This window comes from Dermacentor albipictus, chromosome 1, assembly GCF_038994185.2.
Source record: "Dermacentor albipictus isolate Rhodes 1998 colony chromosome 1, USDA_Dalb.pri_finalv2, whole genome shotgun sequence".
NCBI classification, from domain to species: domain Eukaryota; kingdom Metazoa; phylum Arthropoda; class Arachnida; order Ixodida; family Ixodidae; genus Dermacentor; species Dermacentor albipictus.
The window spans coordinates 95,084,728-95,104,807 of record NC_091821.1 but is presented as its reverse complement, the minus strand read 5'-3'; the positions used below and the strand labels follow the sequence as shown (position 1 = coordinate 95,104,807).

The following is a 20,080-nucleotide window of genomic DNA, read 5'->3' as shown; positions in this document are numbered from 1 at the left end:
TGCAACTCCTCCAGCGCTCTTTCGGCGGACAGAACGTCAGTCATGAGCAAACAAAATCAGTCGAATGGGGAGCTTGCTTTCCTCATTTCCAAACGCCACAAACCACGGCGGAAAAAAAAAATGCAAGTGCCGCGACGTTTACACTTGTGCGGCTGCCCGCGTCTCGCCGACGCATTGCACCTGACGGAAAAGCAACTAAAACATATATCTATATGTGCTGCCTTCTTTTTTTGCGTCAATGTCGGTAGCACAAAGCCTCGCTCAACACGCGTAGTTTCATGCCGCCCGTAGCGGGAACAGCAGCGTGGATCGGTAAGAGAGCGAACGACTTAGAGGATGGCATGTTCCATTCGTAACTAAAAAAAAAAAAGAAGGAAGTGACAGAAGAAAAGTAAGGAAACAAAGAAGGAAATAAAATAAAGTTGTAGGACAAATGAAGACGAAACAAGCCGGACAAGGACGCCACTAACTGCCTCATTTGTCCATCTCTTTTCGCAATGAATCACTGAAGATGAACACGTACTCCCAGTACTGCGCCACAAGTACTACTCAAACGTAGAACTCGTTGCTGAAGGGAACTGCAAGCTCCAGTGGACAAAGTCTCGGAAAGTCATACTTTGTATTGTAGTCAGTAAGGCTCCTGAACTGTAGTTGGTCGTTTAAGTTTCTTTTTTTATAGCTTCACCTGTCAAGAGTTCATTGATGCTTTGCCGCGACCGTCCTCTTTTCGTTATCTCTGTTTTATGCAGGGGCGATTATCAAATAATTAGCACAAGCCAGCGAGCAAGAGTTAGTGGACTGAAACTTCGCACACAAGGAATAGTATATAGTGCTCGCGTAGATAATGTATTGTATAGTGACAGTGAAGAACCAGCGAAAAAAGAAATCCGATGAAGAACGAATTTATGCGTTCAAAAGAATTTATCAAAAGAATTTATGCGTGATAATAGTGGTGAATTCATTAAGTTGCGTGCACTAAAATAATGAAGCCTCTTGTTATTTCCGAAGTTGCACGAAACCTCGGAAGCGCATGCAGGCGCACTCGTATATGAAGCCAACCACTGGTGACGTCCTACTCCGGGGGTCCCAGGCGATTATGTCCTTAGCCATATGCGCAAGGAATCATCACAAGCAGGAGAGTAGAGATGTCAGTATACAACTCTGAAGATTAATTATTATTTTAACGCAAGTGTATCGTGTTTCTTCGGATGGCTCTGTAATTCCTGATGGCTGTCGCATGGCACATGTAGTGTCAGTGTTTGACAAAGGTGACCATCTAAACATTGCGAACTACAAGCCAATATCTTTAATCTGCACGTCCTGTAAGCTCTTCGAAAATGTAGTCAAACATTATAGCACCTCGTTTCTTGAAGAAAGCAGCTTGTTGCCACCATTCCAACATGGTATTAGGACAAAAATATCAACAACACAATTGGTCACAATAATCCACGAGTTTGCTTCGTCTCTTAATAGACAACTGAAACCGATGCTAGTTCACTGCATTTTAGTAAGCTCTTTGACCTTGTTACACACACTAAACTAATTCCTAAATTACATAGCATAGGCCTTCCAATTGACCTTATTAGCAGAATTCGCTGTTAACTACATGTCCGGTATACTGCCTGTATCATCGGGAGTCCCTGAGGGCAGCGTTCTGGGACCTGTCCTTTATTTATTTGTGGGGGGGGGGGGGGGGGGAGGTATATAAATGACATCGTTACATCAATAGAGACATTAGAAGTAAATGTACGACTTTTTGCAATATGACTGCATATTTTTTAAAAGTAATAATGCTTCCAAGGACCAGCAATGCCTCCAAACTAAATTGCATGCTGTTTCTAAGTGGTGCGAAGACTGGTTTATGAAATTAAACAGTGACAAATCCGTTTTCATGCATATTTCAAAAAATAAATATTCTCTTAATCATACGTATCTCCTTAACAACCGTCCTTTGACTCGGGTCCATGATACAAATTATAGTTAGGTGTTACAATTGCAAATCGCCTGACATGGTCCAGCCATATATTAATAAAATCTGCTCATCTGCGTCGAAAAAGCTCGGTTTCTTGTAGCACAAGCTAAAAAACAGCACCCTCCGACATCAAACTGCTGGCCTACGATGCTTTCAGTCGACCCAAATTAGAATATGCAAGTGTTGTGTGGGACCCACATCTAAAGAAGGACATTGAGAAACTTGGAATGGTGCACGAAAAGCGTTTCGTTTCACCTTTAATGCCTACCAAAGGAATGATTCACCCACAACGCTCATGGCCACTAACAACATTCCTGCCCTATAGTACCAAAGAGCAATTACTAGACTAAAGTTTCTCCACCCACTTTCCGTAAATTTAATATTAGTCCTTAAACCTACTTAAGACGCCGGCATTCTAGGCAATCTAGACATACGCATGCTCACACCTTTGAACGTACTTCTTTTCATGTATTCATATTTTCCTCGGACTATCAGTGAATGGAACGATTTACCATCTGAAGCCTTTTTGGAAATGGATGACCCTGAATTTGAAAATTGTATATCTTTTTCTTCATGACCACAGGATTTAAACTATGATGGCTGTCAAATGAATGGATGTGACTAATGCTTTGCTGTGTTGCATGACTTTAACCCGCATATAGTTACTAGAGTGTGCTGTATTACTGAACCATGTTTTCACTGCTTCTATGTTACATATTGTTTGAATGTATTTGTTAATTTTCTTTGTATTATGCCACCCCTCCTTGGTTTGTCGACTTCCGTATATTCTAAATAAGTAATTAAGCAAAAAATTACAGAGCTTTGATGAGCCTTGCGAGAGCTCGCGGCGCCACTGAAGTCGGCCCCCATGAAGCCGCACGTCAAAACATGCAGTTGGTCCCGTAGTTTGGCAGCAACTCAGATTGCTTTGCTTGAGTACGCCTAAGAGAACTGCAGAAAGTATGCGATGCCACAACAAGCAGATATACGTATAAGTGATTAAAGTACAGTTTTGCATCAGATTTTGAGCTGAAGAATTCGAATGATAGCCAGTAAGAAAAAAAGCGTTGCTTTTCTCGTTCTGTTCTTTCACGCTTGCTTTCACGCATCATTCATTACTACACTCTTAAAACGGTTGCACCCTTTGGGGTGTATATTTGTCCCACAACAATAATCATCATCTGCCTTGCTTGCGTTTCCTTTCTTGAAAGCTCGGCGCTCGCTACTTTCCTGTCGAGAAGCTGCGTCACACTGATAACGCGCATGCCGTTCGTGACTGGGAAGTACCAGACTCGCAGCGTTAAAGAAAGGAAACGCGGGCTAGACAGATGACCATTATTGTTGTGGGACAAGATACGCCCCAAAGGGTGTAAATTTTTCTAGGAGTGTACACTCTACACTCTTAGAAATATTTACACCCTTTGGGGCGTATCTTGTCCCACAACAATAATCGTCATCCGTGCTGCCCGCGTTTTCTTTCTTTAACGCTGCGAGCCCGGTACTTTCCAGTCACGAACGGCATGCGCCTTATCAGTGTGACGCAGCATTCTCGACAGGAAAGTAGCGAGCGCCGAGTTTTCAGAAAAGGAAACGCAAGCAAGGCAGATGACGATTATTGTTGTGGGACAAATATACACCCCAAAGGGTGCAACCGTTTTAAGAGTGTAAAACAAAATTACGTCATCTGTCTTGCCCGCATTTGCTTTCTTTAACGCTGCGAGCCCGGTACTGTCCAGTAACGAGCGGCATGCGCGTTATCAGTGTGACGCAGCATTCTCGACCGGAAAGTAGCGAGCGCCGAGTTTTCAAGAAAGGAAACGCAAGCAAGGCAGATGACGATTATTGTTGTGGGACAAGATAAGCCCCAAAGGCTGTAAATTTTTCTAAGAGTGTAACACTCCCCTCTTAGAAAAATTTACACCCTTTGGGGCGTATCTTGTCCCACAACAATTATCGTCATCTGTATTGCCCGCGTTTCCTTTGTTTAACGCTGCGAGCCCGGTACTTCCCAGTCCCTAACGACATGCGCGCTATCAGTGTGACGCAGCATTCTCGACAGGAAAGTAGCCAGAGCCGAGTTTTCAGGAAAGGAAACGCCAGCAAGGCAGATGACGATTATTGTTGTGAGACAAATACACACCCCAAAGGGTGCAACCGTTTTAGGAGTGCAATAATCGTCATGTGCCTTGCCCGTGTTTTCTTCCTTTAACGCTGCGAGTCCGGTACTTCCCAGTCACGAACGGCATGCGCGTTTTCAGCGTGACGCAGCATTCTCGACAGGAAAGTAGCGAGCGCCGAGTTTTCAGAAAAGGAAACGCAAGCCAGCCAGATGACGATTATTGTCGTGGGACAAATATACACCCAAAAGGGTGCAGCCGTTTTAAAAGTGTCCAAGAAAAGTTTACATCCCTTGGAGTGTATATTTGCCACACAACAATAATCGCCATCTGTCTCGCCCGCATTTCCTTTCTTCAAAACGCTGCGCTCATTATTTTCCTTTCGGGAATGCTATGTCATGCTCATAACCCGCATGCCGTTCGTTACTGGAAAGTACCGGGCTCGCCGCGTTAAAGAAAGGAAATGCGGACAAGACGGATGACGATTTTTGTTGTGTGACAAATATGCACCCCTAAATGTGCTACTGTTTTTATAGTGAAGAGTGTAGCTGGCACATACATCCTCAATGGTTATCTGAACCTTATATAAACAGCTATAAACTACATTAAGTTCCCCTATAGTGTTCCACATAGCTCCGATAATACATAGTAAAACGTCGCAACGAATGTATCTAGTTGTGCTTTATCTGAGCACAACTAGAAATTCGTTAGCAATAGCTAACCTATTACGCTTGTTTCAGATGTGAAAAAAAATCATGAGCCATTCCACTCTGTGAAGGTGGATGACCAGCGAAGCTTTTTAGCATACGACACAGAGGTGACACAGAATTTTGAACATTCGGACGGACTCATTTACCGTGATTTATATATACATTCGCGTAGATGACGGGACGACCGCCCCTAGGAGCCGGAGGAAGCTAGACACGCGTAACGTTTCGACGGGACCGCCACCACGGGAGAGCGGAAGGAAAGGCGGATACGGAAGCGCTTGGAACGCCGACAGAGAGAGGGCGGTGCGAACGTAGACATGGTCGACGCGGGTCAAAGTGTTCTGTTCTTATCAGCTTATCTGTTCTTATCAGCTTAATATCTGATACTGGTTGTATTTGGACCCAAGATCTTGAACTTATTTTTGCAAGTTGGTGGACTGCTTGAAGCCTGTTTCAACTCCGCCGTGGGTCGGCCTGGTATTGTACTATCTTCGGGATCGGCCCATGGTTTTTGGTCTACGGCCAATGATATGTTGGAAACAAGCCAAATACAGCTTCGCTGTAAAAGGAGATGCCGTGCGTTGATCACACTGCGTGTAAGAACTTGCAGACGGAAAAATTCAGTAGATACACTTAAGACTGTTTACGTGCGCGAATGCGAAAGCATTATACCCTTGTAGACCTCGGAACGCCATGAACACGCTCACATGATACACTCATGACGTGGCGCTGCTTCCTGCCAACTGGCTGTGCCGTCACGTGGCCAATGACGCACGCATTAGGCCGTGCCTTTAGTCAGCACTATGGCTGCGACGTGACGTGTGCAATGGCGCACGCACTAGGCACACCTTTAGTCAACCAGAAACCTGGAGCCGCCGTGACAGCAGGGAAGCGTGTTCGTCTCGCCCCCCAGAGGCCCGAGCTCGATTCCCACCCAGACTGAAAGTTACGAAGTTGTCTTTTCAAAGCTATTAATTGACTTTGTGTACATGAACCTCTTGAGAAACTTGACGTCAATCCGTGCATTTTTTCGCTTGTTTTTGCTCTTCGCGCCGTTGCTCGTTTTCGATACCACCTTTCGGTCACGCCTGCGGATTTTCGCCGAATGGGGCATATAATGCTTTCGCAATAAGATAAGCAACCACTCGGATGCTGGGACGAGTGAAGAACTTCATATGCTGCATTTTTTGGTGCCTTAAAGAAAGCTGCGGCTTGTCAATACCGGTAGTTTGGTTTTTGTGCGGGTTAATTTTACGGCACTACGTGTGAAGGGGCTCGGCCCAAATGTGACATATCGTATTGGTCTTGTGGGCTGACGTAGCGTGAGTATGCACTCAAGCACCGGTTGTCTGTGGGTACAACTTCCCATCAGTCTCTTGCTAAAACAAGAAATAAAGAAAAGATACAAAGTGGTCGACTTTCTCATTAGTGAGCCTAATATTCGTCATATTTAGTGGCGGCGACTATATTTGGAGGACAGGGTGAAAAAGTGAGAACAAAAAAAGCAAACATTTTCATTTTGCAAGAAGCATACGAAATTTCCTTGCGGGAGGCAAACACTAAAGGCGAAAAAGCCTGACGAGGTCTTGGCCCGAAAAGAAACGTAGGTCGCGCATATGGGCTCCCCTTCTGATGGTGGAAATTTTTTCACAGCGTGATCACCGAATTCCGGTTGATTAATGACCACAGACTGATATTGGCCTCGTGCATGTATAGTACTCATGTACCGCGTCCGCACCAACGTGCGCCCAGTGAGGGATCCGCCAGAGATGCGCATCGCGGTTGGCTCCCGAGAAAAGTGTGTGGGCCCGCACGAGGAGTGATTTATGTTGAATCGCCCTCTCTCCGCCGCGCCTCGCCAAAATCGGGCGTGACTTATGACGCGCGAGAAACCATGTGACGCGGCCGCGCCGAGCACACACTTCTCGCCCCCACTCCCATCCCCCAGCTACTTTTCTCTTCCATTGCACTCCTCATTAATAAGCTGTCCATTTCCTGCTGTCCTTGGCGGGAGCCGGCCAAGCTAGCGCTGCCGCTGCCGCTGCTTCCGATACTGCTACCGCAGGCTTATACCGTTTCGCAGCCTGACGCGCATCGCTCGGGGTTTGTACGTATATGCGTGTGTGTATCTGAGCACCCTTTGCCGTTCAGCTCAGGATCCCTTCTACGGCGACGCGCACACGACGCCATATTCTGAAACACAGGAGGTGAGCGACGCAAGGAATCGAGGCGAGAACATTAAGCAAGAGCAGGCTCTCTTGGAGGCTTTACTTTGCACGCACAAACGCACACGTACACGGACGGAGAGGGAGGCGGGGAGCATGACTGAGACATCAGAAGGAAATAACCGCCTGGGGCGTAAGGAGTTTCCTTGCCTACCTTAACTGTTGCTTGGCTTCTATGTTTGCGTTGCTTCCGTGATTACCCCTGACAGGAGCCTGCAGGCCAGCTCGTTGAATACATCTTCGCCCGTGTTACGTTTACCTTGAAGGGCGAAAGGAGATAGGGGGGATCGCTAAGGGAAACTGCCTACAATACAAGCACACAAGCTCGCGCAAGAAATGGCCGAACACGCTCAGGTGCCTTCTCCCTCTTCTCCGTGCGTGCATCATGAGGAACAATCTGTTTGTACGGTTGCATCCTGCCGATGGTCATTAAACATGCATGCCACATTTTTTTTCTGTTCGTTCCGTTTTTCTGGAGCTACTTTTTTCTTAGAAGTCTAGTGTCTCTGGTCGGTTGCTTGGAAATAGTTGCGTCACTTCTTCACTTCTCTCTTTTCCTTCCCTTGCTTGTTTAGACCACCCTCTTTCTGCAAAAAGTATTTCTGTATTACTTTGCCCATTCGCTAAAGAGAAATGCTAGGTCCGTTGGCTACCGGTGGCTTCTAAATTCTACAATGCAGAAGCGTAAACGGTAATACTCTTACATAATGCAGTGAGTATGCATATAGTATTACTCTTTCTGTGAATACCAAACTCTATTCGTCATATTGTTTAGCTGTTTTTCTTACTGTAGAGCAATAACATACTAGGGCACGTTCCTAGCCAAAAAGAAAAAAGACGCAGCATTTACGACATTACCTTAGCGGCTATGGCTAGTTCCATTATAGTTGCATTGCTTTATAGTATTGCCTTCTGTGAACTCCAAAATACACTCACAGAGGCGAGAACCCTCACAATCTGCCTGTCACAAATTCGTGTTCGTCATTTATCGTATTGTCTTCTGTGGCTGCCAAAACACGTTTAGAGATGCGAGCATTCTCACAGCCTGCGTGGGGCTCTAATTCGTCTTCATTTTCTATCGTGCTGTCTGTCTTCTGTGGCCTCCAAAACACATTCACAAACGCGATCACTCACACAGTCTGCGTGGTGCACAAATTGGTCTTCGTCCTCTATCCTACTGTCTTATGTGGCCGCCAAAACACATGCATAGACACGAGCACTCCCACAGTCTGCGTGGTGCACAAATTAGTTTTCGTTCTCTATCGTATTGTTTTCTGTGACTTCCAAAACACATTCACAGACGCGAGCACTCTCACAGTCTGCGTGGTGCACAAATTGGTCTTCGTGCTCTATCCTATTGTCTTGTGGCTTCGGAAACACATACATAGACGTCAGCACTCCCACAGTCTGCTTGGTGCACAAATTGGTCTTCGGCGTCTATTGTATTGTCTTCTGTGGCCTCCAAGACATTCACAGACGCAAGCACTCTCACAGTCTGCGTGGTCCACAATTTGGTCTTCGTCGTCTATCGTATTGTCTTCTGTGGCCTCCACAACACATTCACAGACGCGAGCACTCTCAGAGTCTGCGTGGTGCACAAATTGGTCTTTGTCCTCTATCGTGTTGTCTTCTGTGGCCTCCAAAACACATTCAGAGAGGCGAGCACTTTCATAGTCTGCGTAGTGCACAAATTGGTCATCGTCCTCTATCCTATTGTCTTCTGTGGTCTCCAAAACACATTCACAGACTCAAGCACTCCCAGTGTTCGCGTGACGCACAAGTCTCCACCCAAACGGCCAAGCGCCAAAGCTGAGTGATAGCGCAGTATTCGCATTATGGATAGCGCAGTGTGCATACGGCTCCCAACCGTATGTACAGCCTTTGTTAAAGGTATATAGGCTGCTTTGCGTCTGCACCATGCATATATGTCGTTCCGTTGTGTGGTGCACTTTCCATATTGCTCCTGCGACATTCCAGATGTCTGGAAGGTGAGCACAAGATTTATTTCTATTCCACGGCACGTTCAAATTTATACCCCAGAAGTTGCCTTGAGGAGTCTGTACTCAGCCTGGAGGCTGTAGGCAACGACGCCCGTATACGTTTGACAAAGAATGCGCATTGCAGAAGGGACACGGGTTCTACTTTCAGTGGGGGTGGTCGGTGATGTTTTATTTTTCTTGGCCATATTGAGGGTGATGCTGAGGATGAAGATCCAGAATGTAACAGCGCTACTTGAGACGAGAACTTCGGTTTATATCCTTTGTGAAAAATCGCACTGTTACATTGCGGATAATACAGAAGCAACTAGCCCAATTTTTGACGTCCTTGAGAATGAAGAGGTGGCATGACGACCATTACACGATTGAAAGCCCACTTTTGAACGTTTATACCTCGGTCGCAGTAAAAAAAGAGAGTTTTGGTGTTTGCTTAGAGTCCGTTATCGAAGGCTTGGCCTCATCTATATTCGAGCATTACATAGATCGTTATGCCATAACGGCACCGTCGAAGCTGGATGCCAGCTGAGCGCGTGTTCGCTGTAGCACGTGTTCGCTGCCACGTAGTGCCATTCGAGAGGGTATAGCCTATCGCTACGATGCGCTGCTGCAGTCACAGGCACTGTCGGCCGCTAACTGTACATGCCTGTCACCCATGGCAAAATGTCGCACATCACCCAGATACACGCTGCAAGGACAGGTGCTCCGACGGCGGAGGCACGTGTAAGTAATCCTGACCTCTGCAAGGTGGCACACGTGGCTACGAAGCTTGGGGGCTGATGATACCAAGACAAGCGCGTTGCTACCTACTCTTTAAGAGTACCTTCTACTGTGCATAATGACACAATTAAGTTACCAATTTTATTTCCCGAAATTTTAATGAGTGATTTTTAATTTCTGATGACAGGTAGGACAATGGGGCGTTGTTTTGGTTTATGTTTAGCTGCCCGCTTTATACGTCACAAGGTGTTTGCTTGAGTAATGCGCTAGACCAAATTCCATTGTGCGCTGTTCATGTTTTAGTCACAAGTACAAGCCGGCTTTCTTCATTCTGCCACTGCTGATCAATTTAAGTCTTCAACTTTCTGTGAACTCTTTGTCTTGCTTATATGTAAACTGGGACGCATTGCTTCTAGCGCTCCAGTCTTCGGGTCACAGGACGTGACCAAACAGATGGAATTCTGCCACCCTCGCTATTGGTTCCTTTATTTAGGAACTTAATGGGCACACTGGACGTCCAAACGTTTGTCTCTGCATTGGTTATACTTGCTGTAGCACGTTTGCCTTGCGAATCGCTACTTGCCCGTTGTTCCTCCACGCCAGGTAGCGTCGCTGCGTGAGCGGCAAACGTCTTTGTTATTCAGCCCATCTGTCGTTTCCTTTCCCGTGGGTTGTCGTGGATGACGAGCACTACGTCGTTGCTGAGCTCAGCGTTCTGCTGCTGCGTCCCGGGTTCCATTCCCGGCCGTGATGGGCGTCTTCCCACGGGGGTGTAATGCAACAACAATCCCGCACATTGCTTTAGGAGCTCGGTAAAGGCCCTCGTGTGGTCGAAATTAATTGCCAGCCCTCTACTGTACGGGCAGGTCCAGCACGCCCTGCAAGAAACCATAGACACTACTGAACGGCTACCTCCGACCCATGGGCCTGAGGTGTTCCACAAGCAAGTCCGAGCTCCTCCTCTACCGACCTGCATGGCGAGGGCACAAGCCCAAGGGCTGGAAACCGATCACCGAGAGTGAGATCAAGCTCCACACCGGCGATGGCGATGCAGTACCCAGACTTGACTCCATACGGGTCCTCGGCATGGCCAACGAGTCCAATGGGTCCAATGCCAAGGCTATGCTCAAGCTCGCAACCAACACGGACAACGCGGTTCGGCTGCTCCGGCGGGTTGCCAACCGCCACCACAGCCTCAAGGAAGACAACCTCACCCGCCTGGTCGACGCCTTCGTGCTCTGCCATTTTTCCTACGTTGCAGCCATGAACAATTAGCAGCGAGCCTAGTGGCACAAGCTCAACGTCCTGTTCAGAAAGTTCACCAAGTGGGCCTTCTGTATCCGGATCAGGACGCCCACCGAGCGCCTGCTGCAGCTCGGCGTCCACAACACATTCGAGGAGGTGGCCAAAGCTCACGAACGGTGCCAGGTCGCGCGCCTCTCAACCACTGAGGCTGGTAGACACGTACTACGAGAGCTCGGCCACTCACCGGCTGAAGTGAGCGAGAAGATGAGGCAGATGCCCCGCGAGATCAGCGACCTCGTCACCAGGGCGCCGATCCCGAGAAATGTCCGTGTCGAACACAACCACAGCATGCGACAGGCAAGAGACACCACTATTCTCAAGCCAATCCACGCAGCGTCTGCTTCGTCGACGGGGCGGCGTACCGCGGGGACCGTGCCTTCACCGCGGTCGTCGTCTACCTCAAACAGCGAGTCACCAACTGCACATCGGTTCGCAGCAACGACCCGGCGATTACGGAGCAAGTGGCCATCGCCCTAGCCATGCTGGACGGCGAGAGAAATGTCATCTACAGCGACTCGAGGTCGGCAATCGGAGCATTCGAGAGTGGCATCGTCTCCGAGCAAACCGTGCGCGTGCTCCGGAGTGGCAGCGACGACGGTATCAAGCACCACGCGCTAATTTGGTTTCCCACACACGTTGGACAGGTTGAGGGCGCTCCCCCCAACCTCAAGGAGTCTAAGTTGCACGCTAATGGACCGCGCCGGTTCCGGGCAACTGCTCGGCGACAACGAATGCTGAGAACAGGCACGCGCCCGCCCCGTACAACGAAATTACTAAACATCTTTACCTTGCGCGAAGAGTGTACCCACCCCACCACCCCAAACTTAATAGGCCTCGCTTTACGCTCAGATTACTGCAGACGGAAATGTACCCTGATCTCAGCATCTTGCACGCAATTTATCCCGAGGTATTTTCTAACGACGCTTGTCCCGCATGCGGTGACGTAGCCATGCACGCTAGCGCATGCAAAGGCAACGTACACTAGCCCGATACTGCCTCGGCCAGGTGGGAGGCGGCCCTCCGCAGCCTGCTCCTGGCCCACCAACTCTGGGCCGTCCAGCAGGCCCGCAGAGTGGCCGACAGGCTTGGCCTGACGGTCCCGACGTGGGAGTCGCCCGCTGTGCGCTAACGCGCACCTTGCAGGACCTCAATAAAGTTTTTCAACCAACCAACCAAGCTCTACTTCACGGCGTCTCTCACAGCCCCAGTGTTGCTTTGGGACGTTAAACCCCTTCATTATAAATGAATCACTAAGCAGGTATGTTCTGCCGAGACGCGATTGAGCAGCACTTATCTCCTTCAAGCCACCAGAAGCAAAAGATCAGCTTGCGCAACACATCTACAGGCCAAGGCGTGCAGTCCGCACCACAACATTGTGCATCAGTGGTTGCCTGCCCACTGCTACATAGTGGGCAACGTTCTGACTGACGGCGCTGCTGGAGGGTTGCACGGTGACTCGTCGCAACTGGTCTCTATACCATTCCCTAAAAAGGACGCATTAACTCTCGTGTGTGCCGTCGCATGGAGCTCTTAGCGGGCCAGTTGTTGCGATTTGGAGCGACAGTACAGGCGCATTCGTAATTAGAGACTCCAAATGCAACTTTCAGATGCCGAGTGGCTTTACAAGACGCGACTGTACGTGCTTAGCTCGCATTCGGGTAATCCTCACTTGCACAAACTACTTGGTGTAAACATTGCAATTGTCGCGTTCGCCACAATGCAATCCGCGCTATGTGTGTGATGACTTAATCCTGAGGAAGCTTTAGCTCGGGCCCAACTCATAAGTCCCCTATGCAAATACATATGAAACGCAGACATGCTTTTCTGAGATAATACTTGGGCCGATATTAATTAAAATTATTGAGTTTGAGAGAGAAAGGTAATGTCTAGTGACTGTCCAAAGCGTAATTTCGATTTAGGGCCTGGATTTCAAAGAAAATGTCTAAATTGGCAAGCTAGAAAATGATAGAAGCGCGAAAATTAGATCCGTAACTGTGCATCAAGAACAGCTAGATATCGCAGTTCTGTAAATTACATCTGTGAGAACATCCAAAACGGACAAAAGTCCTAAGTCACATATTAATGGTGCATTTGGGATGCAAAATTTGGTACGCACACTGGGGTCGGGGTGCAAAATATCCGGAAATTTTAAGCGGGTCGAAAAAAAAAGCCGTTTCTTTTTTAAGTTTTTCTCAGGAAATCTTGAAAATTTTGAGAAAAAAATGAAGCTCCCTTAAAGATAGATCACAAGTCTAGCCATAAAAAATAATTATCCTTAAATACATGCGACGATTACACAGACAACGCCAAGACAATGAGATAAACACCTTGTTCTTTTCTGAAAAAAATTGTTAATCTGATACCTAAGAAAAAGGTTGCTGAGTGTCCAAGTCATTAGAATCAATTGTGGCTACTTCCATGATCAAATTTGATTGTACGTAGACGAATTCTTGAACACGTTTAGTTGTTAGCCTCTTGCAAAGCTTGTTATGAACATTTCCAAACAAAAACCAGTTTCGCTCACAGCTGGCAGATGGCGAAGTTGTCTGTAGCCGCCTATAAGCTGTGTCAGCGCCTGATTAGTTCAAAGGCATTGTCACGAGATTGACGGTTCCACGTGCTTCGCGGAGTACCATGCAGACACCAGTCGATCCTGGACAAAGATCCAGAGGACGAACTGTGTACTGCTACGTATGAAAGCTACGTTACATTTCCAAAACGAACCTGAAAGCACATACGCGTAATGCACCGTCTATATATGCGCCACTGATCGCCAACTAGCGGGCGCTTTCAAAACTACGCTCGGAATGCAGTAGCAGAAGGCAACACATTGAATAAAGTATGAATCAAGTGTGTGTGTGTGTGTGTGTGTGTGTGTGTGTGTGTGTGTGTGTGTGTGTGTGTGTGTGTGTGTGTGTGTGTGTGTGTGTGTGTGTGATAACTTTATTTGGAATCCGGCGATTGGGAGGCCCGGGCCTGGGGCCGCCTAGATGGCCACTGGGAGCTGCTGCTCCCGTGCGGCTTCCTTGGCTCGCTGGACGGCCCAAAGTTGGCCTTGGAGTTCTGAGCTGAACAGCACGGCCAACCACCGCGGCCGTAGATTTTCTGGGGAGACTGCCATTTTATTTTGGTATATTTCACATCCCTACAACATGTGTTGAAGGGTGGTTCTAACAGACTTGCATAGCTTGCACATATCACTCTCGTATATATCGGGGTAGAAAGTTTTTAGTTGCACGGGACTCGTATAAGTTTCTGTTTGTAGTCGCCTCCAAGTAACGGACTCAGCTCTGTTCAGTTTAGTGTGAGGCGGTGGTAATACTCGCCTCCGATTTTGATAGAATTTGGTAATATCACTAAATCTTGTTAATATATCTTTTTCTCTCCAGATTTCCTCCTCCGCGTTCTCCTGACCGATGGAAGTCACTCTTTGCTCAGCTCGGCGAGTAAGACCTCGAGCTTCGCGGTGTGCTACCTCGTTGAGGTTGACTGCGGGAATGTCTGGAGTCGTATGCGCTGGGAACCAGAGCAATTGCCTGCCGTTCTTCTCTGCATTGGAGAACTTTGCTTCATTGACTCTGATAATGTGCCATGCCTCAGGAGAGATCCTACCTTTTGCATAATTTCTAATGGCCGCTTGAGAATCGCTTATGATGTACTGAGCATTCGTGGAGACCAATGCTAGTGCAATGGCTACCTCCTCTGCGGTCTCGGAATGTTTGGTATTAACTGATACGCTTGTAAGGGGTTTTTGGGTGTGATCTACGATTACTGCTACATAGCTATTTCTGTCTGGGTATTCAGCCGCGTCTACGAAGGTTGCTCTGTCGTCTGACCCAAAGCTTCGGATAATTTTCTCTGCTCTACTCTTGCGTCTGCCGTCGTTGTAACCTGGATGCATGTTCTTGGGTATATTTGGTACTAGGAGTTTGTCACGAATTTCTCTCGTTATCGTCCTCTTTTCCCCGTATAGATTGTGATAATTCATTCCTAGTTTGCTTAGTATATGCCGTCCCGTTTTGGTTTTAGTTAGTCTCACTGCTTGAGATGTTTGTTGTGCTTCTATGAGTTCGTCCAGTGTGTTGTGGAGTCCTAACTTTAGCAAGAGATCCGTGCTCGTACTGATGGGAATCCCTAGAGCTAGTTTGTATGCTTTTTTTATCATGCTGTTAATTTTACGCTTTTCAGCTGCAAACCAATTGTGGAAGGCTGCTATGTATGTGATCTGACTGATTACGAATGATTGTATAAGCCGTATGATACTTTCTTCCTTCATACCTTGGTGCTTGTTAGTAATTCGTTTGATTAATCTCATGGTGTTTGTTACCTTTGTGTCTAACTTCTTTACGGTTTCCCTATTTGTGCCTTTGTTCTCGATTACCAGACCCAGCACTTTGAGCTGGTTGACTATTGGGATATTCCGCCCGTTCTTGGTGTGTAGCTTGATTTCCTCATGAGCCTTGTTTCTGTCGTATCCTTTGGGAGGCCAGCCTCTAAGTGTGGGGCGGTACAATAGAAGTTCAGATTTCTCTGCAGAGCATGTGAGGCCTGTTCCTATGAGGTATTCCTCTACTGTGTTAATTGCAGTCTGGAGTCGTTGTTCTATTGATCCGTCGCTGCCATCACATGTCCAGATAGTAATATCGTCCGCGTAGATTGTGTGATTCAGGGACTCTATATGATTTAATTTTTCGGGGAGTCCCATCAAGACGAGATTAAACATCATCGGCGAAATGACAGCACCTTGCGGCGTGCCGGCCCCCCCTATGTCGATCTCGGGCGACTTGAGCCCTCCGACGGAGATGACTGCTTTCCTGTCTGATAGGAAGCTCTTGATGTAGTTATACGTCCGTTGCCCTACTACTATCCGTTCGATGTTTTCCAATATGGTTGCGTGGTTGGCATTAGCGAAAGCTTTTTTAAGATCAAGGCCCAAGATGGCCCTTGTCGAGCGCGTGTTATAATCGATTATCTGATGCTTAAGTTGGAGCATCGCATCTTGTGTCGAAAGAGTTTTGCGAAATCCTATCATTGTATCTGGGTATATGTTATTATCCTCTAAGAAGTTGTCTACTCTGTTTAAAATTACAAGTTCCATTAATTTTCCGACGCAGGATGTTAGGGAGATTGGTCTGAGGTTGTCTATCTCAAGCTTCTTACCAGGTTTTGGAATAACCGGTATCGTCGCTTTCTTCCATTGAGCTGGCACCTCTCCCTTTACCCAACACTCGTTTATGTATTCTGTTAGTTTGGCTATCGATTCATCATCCAGGTTCCTGAGAGTCTTGTTGGTTATACAGTCCGGGCCTGGGGCGGATTTGGTGTTTAACTTTTGTAGGGCCGCGCGGATTTCTGCCTCCGTGAGTTCCTCGTCTAATTTTGCGTTTGTATTCCCGCTGTAGATAGGATAGATGCAAGGGGGTGCCTGTTGTAAGTATTTCTGCTGTAATTCATTGAGAAATTCCTCTTCTGTACCCTCATATGCGTGTATTAACTTATTAATGGCTTGCATGTGATTTTTCTTGTTATTGTCATGGTCAAGCAGGAACCTGAGCATGTGCCACGTTTTGCCGGTGCTTAATTGTCCGTCCATGGAATTACATATCTCGTCCCATTGTTGTTTGGTCAATTGCTTAGCATGTTCTTCTATTTTTTTGTTGAGGAGTGCTATGCGCTTTCTTAACTTTCTGTTATGCTTCTGACCGCTAAGTCTATTCTGAAGCGACTGCTTAGCTTCCCACATGTGGAGAAGTCTGCTGTCGTATTTATCCAAGTTAGATTCAGGTGGTGCTACTTTTGTGGCAGCTTTGACGTCATCACTGAGCTGCTTAGTCCATTGTTCTATGTCTGCGATTGATCGTTGCTGTGTCTTCTCTCGCGTTCTACGAAATAGTTCCCAGTCTACTAATTTGATCTGTCGTTCCTTGGGTCTATTCGGCCCTTCTCTGACGTGTAACTCTAATATGCGGTGGTCACTACCCAAATCTTCCAGTGTGTTGTGCCACGTCGCCTTTTCAATATTCTTGGTAAAGGTTAGGTCTGGGGTTGTGTCCCTGTTTAGCGCCGTGCCTACTCTGGTTGGAGTGGCGAGGTCTGTGACGAGCGTGAGGCCTAATTCTTGCGAGTCGTTCCATAAGTCCCTTCCTTTTGCTCTGGTATATAAGTATCCCCACGTGGTGTGTGGGGCATTGAAGTCTCCTCCTATAACTACCGGATTTTCTCCAGCAAGTCTGAGTGTTTTCTGGAATAGGTTCTTGAATTTGTGTTTATGTAGCATGGAGTTACTATAAATGTTGAGAATAAATAAGCTATGTCCTGTCTTTTCTGTGGGATGAGTTCCAATAAAATATTGTCAATGTGCGTTATGCCTGTGTTGTGCTGCATGCAAGTTATGTTTCTTTTTACCAGCGTAGTTAATGCCCTGGTGTCCCCTTCGGCATAGCCAAAAGATCTGTATCCTGCTAGCTTCGCAATCCCGTGTGTTTCCTGCAGAATTATGACGTCCGGTGTATCCTTGTCTTTCAAATACTGCTGCAAAACTGATTTTTTGTTTTCGTAACTTCTACAATTCCACTGCCATATCCTGAACCATTCTTTAGCGCGCCTCATTTCGGGTGCGACCATGGGAGGGAGACGGGAGGTTGGAGAGAAGCTGATCTTATATAATTATGTGGTTGTGAAGTGGGTAAGGATTGTGGTGCTTCTGACGCAACGGAGGGGAGTCCATTACCTGGTGAGTGGTTTGCCTCTAGGATGTCTAATCTACTCATAATTGCTGCTATTGCCTTAGCCATTTGATTCATCGTTTCGTCCCGTTTTTCATTTGACTTTTGTATTTCTGCTAGTCTCTTTTGAATATCGGCTAATGCTTCATCTACCACTGCGTTATCTTGTTTATCACTGATGGCTTGGGCCTTGCGTTTGAGTGGAGGGGGGTCATGCCCTTCGTCCATCTTATTGTCCGGAATTTCAAATGGCTCTTTCGTGCTCGCCTGTGGAGCGGGAGTTACCTGATTTATTTGGTGTTTTGCTTCCTTGAGAATTTTGATTTCATCGCTCATACGTGCTAGCAAAATCCTCAACTGTGCGTTCTCGTGTTTTAGTTGCTTGATCTCGTTATTAATGGCAGTCTCCCCACCAGCCCCCGGGCGCACGCCATCGACCAATCAAGTGAACGGCTGTGATTTACTCTTTGCTCGGGTGCCAGACCGCTACTTCAACTGTGGCAGCTGTAGGAAAGTTACCATAGCGGACATGCAGACGATGCTATCGTAGTTTGGGACCACCCAGTCCGCGGGTGTGTTCCGCAGAGAAGCGCAACGAAGCCCAGTTGCACGATGGGGAGCTCGTGTTATGTAGCCGCTTGGTTTCGCTCACTAAATGCAATGTCTCGGTCACATCTGAAATTTTTACCCTTACTTAAAAAAAAAAGAAAAGTTGACTCGCCATACCCGGCCTGCGAAAGGGCATGTCCAGCGAAGCTGTTGAAGACCACCACTACATCTGTTGAGGGGGTATGCATCGGTTTATTGTTATGGAGCAGTGGTAGTAATGGTAATTTTGACAGCACGCCATGACGTCCCTAGCCTTTTGTATATAAAAGAACGAGCTTAGTAACTGATTTCAATGCTGTTGAAGCTCCGCTATGGGCGACGGCGGGATGTCAAAGTTACCATTACTCCCATTACTACCATTACTCCTATTACTACCATTACTCCTATTACTACTATTACTGTAAATTTATTTATTTTCTTTATTTATTGGTTACCTGCATCGCCCCGTAGGGCATTACAGCAGGGAGGTTACAAACTTGAATGAATACATGAACAAATTATTTCAATGCGTGGAAAAAAGCATCACTTTCTGTGATGTATACAATGCTCGATGGCAAACTATTCCAATCTCGAACAGTTCTAACAAAAAAAAATAACGGAAGACGTCATCCTTACAAGAAAATTCCCTGACCTTCAAACCGTGGTCAAGTCGCTTAGATATGTAATGTGGTGCCTGGATATATTGTTGGCGGTTTATACCTGTTTTAGAATAATAAATATCGTGGAAAAATTTTAATCTGATATGCCTTCTACGATCCTTCAACTCTTGCCATTTAAGTTTAAGTTTGCTTTCTGTCGTGCTAAGATACCGGCTATAGCTACCAAGAACAAATCTAACTTTCCGGATTTTTCTAATTTACTTGTAATCTCAGATGTGTGTGGGTCCCAACAAACACCTTCATATTCAAGTATTGAACGTACATGACTGAAATACAACTGCGTCTTTAAGTTCTTCGCTAAAGGAATAAAATTGCGCCGCAAGAATCCCGAAACTGACATTGCTTTATTTCCAATATAGTGAACATTCTTGTGCCATCGTAAATCAGAAGTAAAAAAAACACCTAGGTATTTAATTTCCTTGCTTATGTTTAGAGTTGAATCATGAATTCTATACCTATACGGTTGATTAGCTCATTTTCTTGTGAAGGTGACGTGAAGAGTCTTATTTATATTTAATGACATATCCCAACGCTACCAATTACAATTACATTGTAACAATTACGATTGCTACCATTACTCTACAAGCATCGCATACCTCCCTCACCAGTTTCGCATACCCCCCCCCCCCCCCCCACTTTCTCAGGCCTGGGATTGACGTGAATTTTTATTCTCTGTCCGGTTAAAAGAACTCGGTCGTATCGTAAATGGCGTTCATTCCCAAATTACTGATTGCCGCAGAAGCACAGATGAGGCTGGCTAGGCTATACGGTGGCTATAAATAGTTTAGAAGTTTGTAATCGCCACTTCGTGAGCGCCAACGCTGCACGTCTCGCGCTCATTAGCATCGCCGCTCCGCGGACGTGCCCGCCCGTACCGAGTTCGTCCCAATAAAAAACGAAAAGGGCAAACTGATAAACAAAGAGACAGAGAGAAAGAAATAGAAAGAGAGAGATAGAACATAACACTACACCTCCCCTCGGTTCTCGTGCCACCGAATGCCAATTATAAGCGCCCGAGTGCGCAACGTTTTCCCTGCATACGCA

The 20,080-nt window shown here is 46.7% G+C and overlaps 1 protein-coding gene and 1 pseudogene across 4 annotated transcripts in view; both read left to right on the top strand.

The window, feature by feature from the left end:
• The window catches only part of Hasp (Hig-anchoring scaffold protein), an 810,838-nt gene that overhangs the window by 318,300 nt on the left and 472,458 nt on the right, over positions 1 to 20,080 (top strand). The window lies entirely within an intron of this gene.
• LOC135902676 (U2 spliceosomal RNA) lies at positions 5,139 to 5,310 on the top strand (annotated as a pseudogene).